General features: G+C 42.8%; 1 long non-coding RNA gene across 1 annotated transcript; it reads left to right on the top strand.

Moving 5' to 3' along the window:
* Positions 1–3908: 3908 nt before the first annotated feature.
* LOC306817097 lies at positions 3909–5492 on the top strand. The gene is made up of 4 exons (XR_013777976.1): positions 3909–4013; positions 4093–4137; positions 4224–4289; positions 5378–5492. It is a non-coding gene; the product is annotated as an uncharacterized lncRNA (long non-coding RNA).
* Positions 5493–13117: the final 7625 nt, after the last annotated feature.

Raw genomic sequence — 13117 nt, forward strand, 5'->3', positions numbered from 1 at the left:
TCTCTGAAGGGCAGGAACAGGTAAACCTTTTTCAAACCTGAGCACAGAACTCGACCACCAACTCTCACATCATCTCCTGTACCAACTGTGTCACTGAAAATTGCAAGGAAAAAAAAAAAAAAAACCTCACTGGTATCATTGAGTATGCAACAAAAAATTAGCACAATTCAAACAGGTCTACTTCAGAAACTTTAAAAACTTTTTGTGGCATTTGAACAAGTGTACAGGTATGACTTCTGCCCCAGTCTGCTGCATATAAATTACCTGATGTATAACAAAGGTTGTGAAGAAAATAAAATTCCATTTTTCTCCCCATGTCTTTCACGTCCTTTGAGCTTACAGATAAATGTGTGGTTAAGTACTTTATATGTTTCATTTGGGTTGGTGTTGTCTAGTTAGCCTGAGCAAGAATGACTTCCTAAAAGATCTGGGCCCGTATTCACAAACTTCCTGAGAATCCTCTGATGGAGCTCCTAACTTAGCTTAAAACATCCTAAAAAGTCTAGGAGTGATTTAGGAACCTTCTCAGAGCAATTCAGAGCAAAGAAGAGACTATAGATTAGTGAGGAGGCTGGGTTGACCCTGTTGCTCAGCAGAATGCATACTTTCAGAATCTGTGATTAGTCTTAAAAAGAAAGAGATAAAAAGTCAATCAGAGAATCGGTTTAGACATTTTGTAATTATGAACACTTTGAAATGAACGTCTGTGTGATCATTTCAAAACGTTCACTCTTCATGTTGTAGTTAAAAGAACATCTCTCAGGTTTCTCCTCATCTTAAGAAACTTTTTAGTAGCAAATAAAGCCCTATGAATCACTGAGGCTTTCCAGCCCATTGCTTCACCAAAAGGTCCACTACTTGAGGCCTCAATGAAACACTGAATACTGCCATCTGCTGGACAAATTAACATTAGTCAGTTCCATAGTACCATGGCCTGAAGTATGATTTACTTATGTGAGCAGAAACATTAAACAACGGTTATTTCTATAGTATGATCATGTGTAAGTATCTGGACAACAGCACAGCCATGGAGCTCTGTTCTTAGTTAAAATACCGATGAAAACATTTAAAGAGTTTGCATTTTTATTCAAAACCACAAGTTTTTCCAGTGTGCTTGGATTCAGGCTGTTTCTTCGTTTAAGCAATACTTCTCCAGCCTTGGAAAAAAACGCATTCACATGGCACGGACGATGCTGGAGAGCATAATCAGGTTACTGCCAGTTTGTAAAGTTGAGGATACATCAATCAATCAATCAATCTTTATTTGTATAGCGTCAATTCATAACACATAAGGATACATGGTTTTATGTCCCTGCCAATAAACAAGGATTCTCATCTCTGGAAATATTCATTTCTGCCAGGTATCGATCCACTTCAATTACCAAATCTGCCACCACACTTGAGCTCCTCCTGCTGCTGCTGCTTATGGCGTCATCCAACAGCTGGTTAATGGACGAGCCTTCTGGATCTACTCTCTGGCCTTCTCCTTGGCCTCATGATATTTGTAATCCACAATGGCTTTCAGAGCCTGAGGGTGAAAAGAAGAGCTGTTATGATGACCAACATTAAAATGAACACCTTGGCTCTGTTCACGCACACACACCTTTCTACTGAGGAGAATATAGTTGGGATCCAATTACATGCATGAGCTCCCTGAAGCCAACTTCCTCTACAATGGAGAACAGCTGGGATTCCTCAATACTTGAAACATTTTTTGAGGATGCGATACGGTGAATGAACCAATGACATGATCTGTCCAAACCGAGGCCTTGTTTGTCATTGGTTACGTCATTTTCTGGAAACGATACTCTGAGCACAGTTTCATTTGACACAACCACCTTTACTCTAGACAAGCACCAATGCCTAAATTCATTTGTCCCATCACCACTTTTGCCTGTTAAAAGTCCTCCGCACTACTCCTAATAGTTTCACACATTTGGAATGCTTTAAAGGGCTAACACTCTTTTTAAATAACTCATCTTCACAAGGATCTAGTCTTTACTTTGAGGTCAAATTCTTAGAAAATGGCAAAATTTGAAAGGCAACTAGGAGCAACTCTTAAGAGGCTTTGTGATTACAGTTCCTGGAGAATGCTTCTAACAACATCTTCACATTATCTCTGGGGAATGTAGTCCCTTGAAATGACACACACACACACACACACACACACACACACACACACACACACACACACACACACACACACACACACACACACACACACACACACACACACACACACACACACACACACACACACACACACACACACACACACACACACACACACACACACACACACACACCGTAAATTTCGGACTATAAGCCGCTACTTTTTGTCGCGGTTTTTTAACACTGCGGCTTTTAAAACGATGCGGCTTATTTATGGATTTTTCTTGCGGGACAATGAGCTTGTGCCGCAAAAACATTTGACTTCGTCACATCGGATCTTAATATCAGTCATTTTGCGCTTTATGCACGCACCCTCATCATGGAAAACACACGGAGAAATACATATGATGCAGCTTTCAAGTTAAAGGCGATCGAACTGGCTGTCAAAGAAGGAAATAGAGCTGCTGCACGTAAAGTTGACACTGACAGCGACAACGAAAAAGAGACTGAGGAAGTGAGTAATGAAGTCTTTCTGAGTCAGTGAATGGATGGACTTTTTCCTGTGAAATATATTACGGTAATCTTTTTCATCAGCCGCGTTACAGACACTGTTTGATAAAGGATTTCCACTAGGCTTCATATTTGCGGATGTTACCAGTAGTACGTATTTCATTAAAAGTTAAAAAAAATGTTTTTGTGTCACGTCTTTCCGTGTAAATAGCTCTTGTTATAACGTGGACACCTGCGGCTTATAATCAAGTGCGGCTTATATATGTACAAATACATTTTTTTACCTATTTTTAGCCGGTGCGGCTTATATCCAGGTGCGCTCAATAGTCCGGAATTTACGGTGTATATATATATATATATATATATATATATATATATATATATATATACATATATATATATACACATACATATATATATATATATACATACACATACATATATATATACATACACACACACACACACACACACACATATATATATATATAATGTGTATGTGTAAATGTATATATATATATATATATATATATATATATATATATGTATATATACACCGGTATATATATATATATATATATTACTAATGTCACTTTGACTCTGATAAGAACTCTGTATGCCTTGCAAATAAATCATTTTTTGTAATAGCTGACTCTGAATAATAAAGAAAGCAAAGATCATATAGCTGGTCAAACTTAGTTATCAAAGTACCAACAAACAATTTTAATTCAGGCACCAAACTATACAGACGGCCGAAATAACCGAGCATCCAATTGTCATGACCCGGCTCAGCAGGTCACAACAAAACATGAGAGACACAGAAGGTTAAAGTGTAAATAATTCTTTATTCACCCAAGTGTCTCCCAAAACAATTCTTAATTAGCCAAATTAATCTTAATTTAGTTAAACTCTTCATTTCCAAACGAAGACAAAGACTCAAACAAACTGCATGTTACCTGAGGAGAAGAGCAGTTAGTGCAGGAGAAGCAGAGAGGGGTGACTGCAGGAGTTTAAGTAACCACAGGTGTGCTAGTTTACTCCAATACACAGAGAGTTAATACAAAGGAATCTGTATTTAATTTAAGAATTCCTGCTTTTCCCTTGAAGCTTAAGAGACACGTTGATGCCAATTTTATGTCAGTAATGGACAATGGACTGTGATTAAGATTTATCATTAATAATATATCCACTCCTTGTCTTGTAAAGTTTATGAGAAAGAGAGAGAGACACACACACACAATTTCAGCTGATTGGCAACAGCTGAAGCGCTTGCTTGATCAGCTATTTAAAGTCAAGCAAGTCCAGCAGATACCATTGTCTCTTTGTGATTGCAGTGATGGGAGCTTTTTGGGTGTTTCATTTTTGTGTCATGACTGTTTGGCTTGCCAAAGGTGTTTATATTTCTTCTTTTGTATGTTGTGCCATTAAGTAGCGTGCCCATTTGATTAATACCAAATCCTTTGTCTCTAGGTTTTTGTTGGCCAGCTGCTTACACAGATGAAAGATGGCATAATGGTAAGGAGAACAAACTGGTGGGTGAGAATATCAGTGACTAAATCTTTGGTGAGTTACTTTCCGATGTTTGTTTTTGTTTGCCACAGAGTTGCCTTCTAATGAGCTCTCCATAAAGAAGGCCCTTTCCGTGTTGGCGGAACGTGTAAAAGAAGGTGAGCAACGTCGCATTCAAATGCAAAAAAACTGCCTCACTGAAATTTAGGCCCCATCCACTCGTATCTGGATTTTTTTTTTTTTTTTGAAAACTTAGTATTTTTCTCTCCCTTTTGGCCTCTCAGCCGCACGACAACTGAAATTAAAGTTTTGGTCACTATAAACGAAAACTTTGAGAAACTGATTCCAAGGTGAAGCTTTTTAAAAACTACGTTTACTTGTATTTGTCTGACCAGTAAAAAAACGCTAAAACTGAGATTTCTGTAATATGAGAGTCATTAAGTCGACTTGCGTGTTGAGCATGCGTCATAACTAAGATGGCGGGCTACCGGTTTGTTTGCATGTGTTTACTGCTGTTCGGTTTAATTGCATGTCTACAACGCAACCTTGCGTTACTTCACCATGACAGGGCCGTGCGGCAGCGCATGAATATACTACGCCTAATCGTTTTCAATCCACCCCTTCTGTAAAAGATACTTACTGTGGATGCTCGCAATTTTCTTTCATGGTGTTGGATGTGAATGAAACGGCTATTGTCGCCACCTACTGGCCGGACATGCTCATGTGAGTGTTTTCATGTGGACTGAGGTATTTTTAAAAACGGTTGGTGTGGATGGGAATTTTTTCAAACTGAGGGGGGGAAACTGGGTTTTCAGAAATATCCGTATGTGTGGACTTGGCTTTGAATTACTAATTAAAATATTTTGGCGCATGTCTCCTCATCACACAAGTTTTGTTAGAAACGGTTGTTTGAAAAATACATCCTATTAATCTTAACTTCGCTGGGCCTGTCGTGTTCCGGCAATTAACATCCTCCTCCCTCATTCACTTCCCATGTGGTAAAGAGTTTCATGTATTTTGCTAAAGTTACTAACTGTATACTTTAGGCAGAACCTGCAAAGTGCTTTTTTTTTTTAAATGCGGGCAGTTTACACTCCAAACCCAGTAGAGAAATTTTACTAGAAAAAAATAACGTTTGGTATATGAAAAAAAAAATCACACTTTCAGCCATATCACCCAGCCCTAGTAACTTCCAGTTTGTCAGAAAATCACTTCATTGATTTAACTTCTTGTTCTTCCCTTTAAGTACAAATGGACACCAATGAAGTGGAAGCTATGGCCTTAAGTGGCCATGAGACTCGCAAGAACAGTCCCAAAGAGCTCAAAAACAAGGGAAGTCCTATCTACCTGCAACATCAAAAGCCAAGTATCAACCATAACATTACTGAGGACGGCAGCAACATGGTCAACTTGACGGCGGACGGCAGCGACATGGTCAACTTGACGGCGGACGGCAGCGACATGGGCAACTTGACGGCGGACGGCAGCGACATGGGCAACATGACGGCGGACGGCAGCGACATGGGCAACATGACGGCGGACGGCAGCGACATGGGCAACATGACGGCGGACGGCAGCGACATGGGCAACATGACGGCGGACGGCAGCGACATGGGCAACATGACTGCTGACGGCAACAACAAAGTAAACATGACTGCTGACGGCAACAACAAAGTAAACATGACTGCTGACGGCAACAACAAAGTAAACATGACTGCTGACGGCAGCGACAGAGGCAACATGACTGCTGACGGCAGCGACATGATGGCTGATGGCAGCGACGGAGGCAACATGACTGCTGACGGCAGCGACATGATGGCTGACGGCAGCAACAGAGGCAACATGACTGCTGACAGGGGCAACATGACGGCTGATGGCAGCGACGGAGGCAACATGACTGCTGACGGCAGCGACATGATGGCTGACGGCAGCAACAGAGGCAACATGACTGCTGACCGGGGCAACATGACTGCGGACGGCAGCGACAAAGGCAACATGACTGCTGACGGCAGCGACAGAGGCAACATGACTGCTGATAGGGGCAACATGACTGCTGATGGCAGCGACAGAGGCAACATGACTGCTGACAGGGGCAACATGACTGCTGATGGCAGCGACAGAGGCAACATGACTGCTGACATGGGCAACATGACTGCTGACGGCAACAACAAAGTAAACATGACTGCTGACGGGGGCAACATGACTGCTGACGGCAGCGACATGATGGCTGACGGCAGCAACAAAGGCAACATGACTGCTGACATGGGCAACATGACTGCTGACGGCAGCAACAGAGGCAACATGACTGCTGACATGGGCAACATGACTGCTGACGGCAGCGACGGCGGCAACATGACTGCTGACGGGGGCAACATGACTGCTGACGGCGGCGGCGGAGGTAACATGACTGCTGATGGCAGCGACAGGGGCAACATGACCGCTGACGGCAGTGACATGATGGCTGACGGCAGCAACAGAGGCAACATGACTGCTGACATGGGCAACATGACGGCGGACGGCAGCGACAGGGGCAACATGACTGCTGACAGCGGCAACATGACTGCTGACGGCAGCGACATGATGGCTGACGGCAGCAACAAAGGCAACATGACTGCTGACGGCAGCAACAGAGGCAACATGACTGCTGACAGGGGCAACATGACTGCTGACGGCAGCGACGGAGGCAACATGACTGCTGATGGCAGCGACAGGGGAAACATGACTGCTGACAGGGGCAACATGACTGCTGACGGCAGCGACGGAGGCAACATGACTGCTGACGGCAGCGACAGAGGCAACATGACTGCTGACAGGGGCAACATGACTGCTGACGGCAGCGACGGTGGCAACATGACTGCTGATGGCAGCGACATGATGGCTGACGGCAGCAACATGACTGCTGACAGGGGCAACATGACGGCTGATGGCAGCGACGGAGGCAACATGACGGCTGATGGCAGCGACGGAGGCAACATGACTGCTGACAGGGGCAACATGACGGCTGATGGCAGCGACAGAGGCAACATGACGGCTGATGGCAGCGACGGAGGCAACATGACGGCTGACAAGGGCAACATGACTGCTGATGGCAGTGATGGCGGCAACATGACTGCTGATGGCAGCGACATGATGGCTGACGGCAGCAACAGAGGTAACATGACTGCTGACGGCAGCAACGGAGGCAACATGACTGCTGACGGCAGCGACGGAGGCAACATGACTGCTGACGGCAGCGACGGAGGCAACATGACTGCTGACGACAGCGACAGAGGCAACATGACTGCTGACAGGGGCAACATGACGGCTGATGGCAGCGACGGAGGCAACATGACGGCTGATGGCAGCGACGGAGGCAACATGACTGCTGATAGGGGCAACATGACTGCTGATGGCAGCGACCGAGGCAACATGACTGCTGACAGGGGCAACATGACGGCTGATGGCAGCGACGGCGGCAACATGACTGCTGACGGCAGCGACATGATGGCTGACAGCAACAACGGAGGCAACATGACTGCTGACAGGGGCAACATGACGGCTGATGGCAGCAACGGAGGCAACATGACGGCTGATGGCAGCGACGGTGGCAACATGACTGCTGACGGCAGCGACATGATGGCTGACAGCAGCAACGGAGGCAACATGACTGCTGACAGGGGCAACATGACGGCTGATGGCAGCGACGGTGGCAACATGACTGCTGACGGCAGCGACATGATGGCTGACGGCAGCAACGGAGGCAACATGACTGCTGACAGGGGCAACATGACGGCTGATGGCAGCGACGGAGGCAACATGACGGCTGATGGCAGCGACAAAGGCAACATGACTGCTGACAGGGGCAACATGACTGCTGACGGCAGCGACAGAGGCAACATGACTGCTGACAGGGGCAACATGACTGCTGATGGCAGCGACAGAGGCAACATGACTGCTGACAGGGGCAACATGACGGCTGATGGCAGCGACAAAGGCAACATGACTGCTGACGGCAGCGACATGATGGCTGACGGCAGCAACAGAGGCAACATGACTGCTGACAGGGGCAACATGACGGCTGATGGCAGCGACGGAGGCAACATGACTGCTGATAGGGGCAACATGACTGCTGACGGCAGCGACAGAGGCAACATGACTGCTGACAGGGGCAACATGACTGCTGATGGCAGCGACAGAGGCAACATGACTGCTGACAGGGGCAACATGACGGCGGACGGCAGCAACGTGGGCAACATGACTGCGGACGGCAGTGACTCCTTTACGTCAGTCAAAGGCACCCACATCATGACGTCTGGCAACAGCTACCCCTTAACATCAGTCAAAGGCACCCACATCATGACGTCTGGCAACAGCAACCTCTTAACGGCAGTCAGCGGCACTCGCATCATGACGTCTGGCAACAGCAACCTTAAAATGACATTGGGAAGCGGAAACAACATTCTTTTTGTGTAAGACGAAGTAGGGAATCGGTTTTAGATCCATGCAAGAGTTAATTTGCATCTGTCTGCATTTACCTTGTCTCTGCTTTTAAATAAAAGAGTTCAATGACATGCTCTGCTGCCAACAGCTCTGGTGTCTCATTTATAAAACGGTTCACGCAAAAGTTCTCTTTGTAAATCTCGCTCCACCTGGAACTACACGCACCGAGACTTGTCCCGTTTCTTCCAATACGCACCCACATTCAACCATAGGCTACACATTAAATGCAAAGCAGCTCGTGAATGAAAACTCGTCCAAAGGCAGATCAAAAGTTTCCAGCGCTGAAAACCGGAAGTTTAGATGACAAAACTTTTAAACCTGGAGAGGAACTTGTGAAGGTTAGAAAGTAAATATTGTACATTTGCTGCAGCAGAGTCACTCATAAATGAAACTATCTGAGAACGACTCCATGTTGCTTCTGCATTCACTCTCTCCTCCTACAGTGCAAAACGACCACCGTTCAACATGATGCATGAAAATATCTGGAACGTTTATGTATTGACGGGACCCACACTCATTTCTTCATGTAGCCTATTGTCAGTGCTCGTGTACATTTTTAGTATGGATTACGAGACCCCTATTCTCATATAACTTTGGACAGGTTTAGCATACTGGGTCCCATGTAACTTTAATTTCAGTTAGATTGGACAAGGTAAGGCTAGTTGCCATAAGAGACTAAAGGCACTTAAAGTTTCCTTGAATGAATCAAGGTAGGCTCTAATTGTACCATTTTATCATTCACTGCTCTGCTAGTCACACAAACTCAATCTCTTAACATATTTAGAAAGATGGCTCCAGTATAATCCATCTGAAATTATGTAAGATTTTATTTTTTAAGACTAACTGGGCATACTAGAGTACATTTTGTCTCCAGTCCACCCCCTTACAGCGTCAGCAGGCACATTTCTCTTAAAGATAGTGAATTTTGTGTTTAGGACCCTTGGTTACAATGGCACAACGATTTTAATCATCTCAATCATGGAACATTGCTCCCTGTGGGAATTGTGTTGGATATCTTTTCTGTGAAATGTCCTCCACTGAAAAAAAGGAAACGATGAATCTCCATTATTTAATACCAAGTTAAACTTTGAGGATATCAATCTGACTATTTAGGAAGAACAAGTGATTGTGAATCAATTTCACATGCTTTAGTGCAAATGAAAGTACTTCTTGACTGATTGTTTTCAAGATTTGTGTTCTGCTGGTGTCCTTACTGGTAGCATAATGTAACTGCAGCCAAATCAGGTTGGCCAGGTAGCCCAATTCACCAGGGTGGCTTATTTATACATTTGATCACAAGGTTTGCTTCCTGTCTCTGGAGCATAGAAATCCCTGAGTACACCATCCGCTGACTCCAGTGTCAGGCATGCCCAGAGGCTGTTGGGAATGCATACAGGCATGTGGGAGGAAATGAAGACAATGAAGTGCTGTGATCAAAATCACGCAAAGTTGGATCAGGCAGTGATTCAAACATTTTACTTAGATTTTCGGTGTGGTTTTGAATCCAGCCCTCAATAGGTTAATGACTTTCATTTCATTGTAATTTCATATTGTGCACAAATTATATACTGTTATGTTCAATAGCAAAGATTTTCAGTCTGACTGATTTCTTTATCAAGATCTGATGTATGATTAAGTGTTCCCTTAATGTTTATGCGCAGTATATAACCACAGCTATAATAAATTGTACACTAGAGTGCAATTACACTAGCATCGTTGTCCCGTACCATGACTAATGCAAGTTGTTTTTGGTATTTTATATAGGCCTATATATTAATATTCGCAGCCTTGATGTTTTCAATCTAGTCAAACTGAATCTGAGTTCTATGTGAATAATAAGGGAGGTGTCGTTTTAGCAGACACTAGAAGATTCATCTTAATCCAAAAATCACATATTACAATCCATTATAATTAGTACGTACCATTTCAAAAAATGTTTCTCCAAGTAAAGGATAACATAATATATTCAATAGCAAAGATTTTCAGTCTGACTGATTTCTTTATCAAGATCTGATGTATGATTAAGTGTTCCCTTAATGTTTATGAGCAGTATATAACCACAGCTATAATAAATTGTACACTAGAGTGCAATTACACTAGCATCGTTGTCCCGTACCATGACTCCAACTGTTAGGAACCTAGGAGTTCTGTTTGATCAGGATACACATAACACATAAGGATACATGGTTTTATGTCCCTGCCAATAAACAAGGATTCTCATCTCTGGAAATATTCATTTCTGCCAGGTATCGATCCACTTCAATTACCAAATCTGCCACCACACTTGAGCTCCTCCTGCTGCTGCTGCTTATGGCGTCATCCAACAGCTGGTTAATGGACGAGCCTTCTGGATCTGCTCTCTGGCCTTCTCCTTGGCCTCATGATATTTGTAATCCACAATGGCTTTCAGAGCCTGAGGGTGAAAAGAAGAGCTGTTATGATGACCAACATTAAAATGAACACCTTGGCTCTGTTCACGCACACACACCTTTCTACTGAGGAGAATATAGTTGGGATCCAATTACATGCATGAGCTCACTGAAGCCAACTTCCTCTACAATGGAGAACAGCTGGGATTCCTCAATACTTGAAACATTTTTTGAGGATGCGATACGGTGAATGAACCAATGACATGATCTGTCCAAACCGAGGCCTTGTTTGCCATTGGTTACGTCATTTTCTGGAAACGATACTCTGAGCACAGTTTCATTTGACACAACCACCTTTACTCTAGACAAGCACCAATGCCTAAATTCATTTGTCCCATCACCACTTTTGCCTGTTAAAAGTCCTCCGCACTACTCCTAATAGTTTCACACATTTGGAATGCTTTAAAGGGCTAACACTCTTTTTAAATAACTCATCTTCACAAGGATCTAGTCTTTACTTTGAGGTCAAATTCTTAGAAAATGGCAAAATTTGAAAGGCAACTAGGAGCAACTCTTAAGAGGCTTTGTGATTACAGTTCCTGGAGAATGCTTCTAACAACATCTTCACATTATCTCTGGGGAATGTAGTCCCTTGAAATGACACACACACACACACACACACACACACACACACACACACACACACACATATATATACCGTAAATTTCGGACTATAAGCCGCTACTTTTTGTCGCGGTTTTTAACACTGCGGCTTTTAAAACGATGCGGCTTATTTATGGATTTTTCTTGCGGGACAATGAGCTTGTGCCGCAAAAACATTTGACTTCGTCACATCGGATCTTAATATCAGTCATTTTGCGCTTTATGCACGCACCCTCATCATGGAAAACACACGGAGAAATACATATGATGCAGCTTTCAAGTTAAAGGCGATCGAACTGGCTGTCAAAGAAGGAAATAGAGCTGCTGCACGTAAAGTTGACACTGACAGCGACAGAGACTGAGGAAGTGAGTAATGAAGTCTTTCTGAGTCAGTGAATGGATGGACTTTTTCCTGTGAAATATATTACGGTAATCTTTTTCATCAGCCGCGTTACAGACACTGTTTGATAAAGGATTTACAGTAGGCTTCATATTTGCGGATGTTACCAGTAGTGCGTATTTCATTAAAAGTTAAAAAAAATGTTTTTGTGTCACGTCTTTCCGTGTAAATAGCTCTTGTTATAACGTGGACACCTGCGGCTTATAATCAAGTGCGGCTTATATATGTACAAATACATTTTTTTACCTATTTTTAGCCGGTGCGGCTTATATCCAGGTGCGCTCAATAGTCCGGAATTTACGGTGTATATATATATATATATATATATATATATATATACATATATATACATACACATATATATATACATATATATATATACACATACATATATATATATATATATACATACACATACATATATATATATACATACACACACACATATATATATATATATAATGTGTATGTGTAAATGTATATATATATATATATATATATATGTATATATACACCGGTATATATATATATATATATTACTAATGTCACTTTGACTCTGATAAGAACTCTGTATGCCTTGCAAATAAATTGCAAGGCATACAGTATTTTTGTAATAGCTGACTCTGAATAATAAAGAAAGCAAAGATCATATAGCTGGTCAAACTTAGTTATCAAAGTACCAACAAACAATTTTAATTCAGGCACCAAACTATACAGACGGCCGAAATAACCGAGCATCCAATTGTCATGACCCGGCTCAGCAGGTCACAACAAAACATGAGAGACACAGAAGGTTAAAGTGTAAATAATTCTTTATTCACCCAAGTGTCTCCCAAAACAATTCTTAATTAGCCAAATTAATCTTAATTTAGTTAAACTCTTCATTTCCAAACGAAGACAAAGACTCAAACAAACTGCATGTTACCTGAGGAGAAGAGCAGTTAGTGCAGGAGAAGCAGAGAGGGGTGACTGCAGGAGTTTAAGTAACCACAGGTGTGCTAGTTTACTCCAATACACAGAGAGTTAATACAAAGGAATCTGTATTTAATTTAAGAATTCCTGCTTTTCCCTTGAA

Source organism: Symphodus melops (genome assembly GCF_947650265.1).
Source record: "Symphodus melops genome assembly, chromosome: 21".
NCBI classification, from domain to species: Eukaryota; Metazoa; Chordata; class Actinopteri; order Labriformes; family Labridae; genus Symphodus; species Symphodus melops.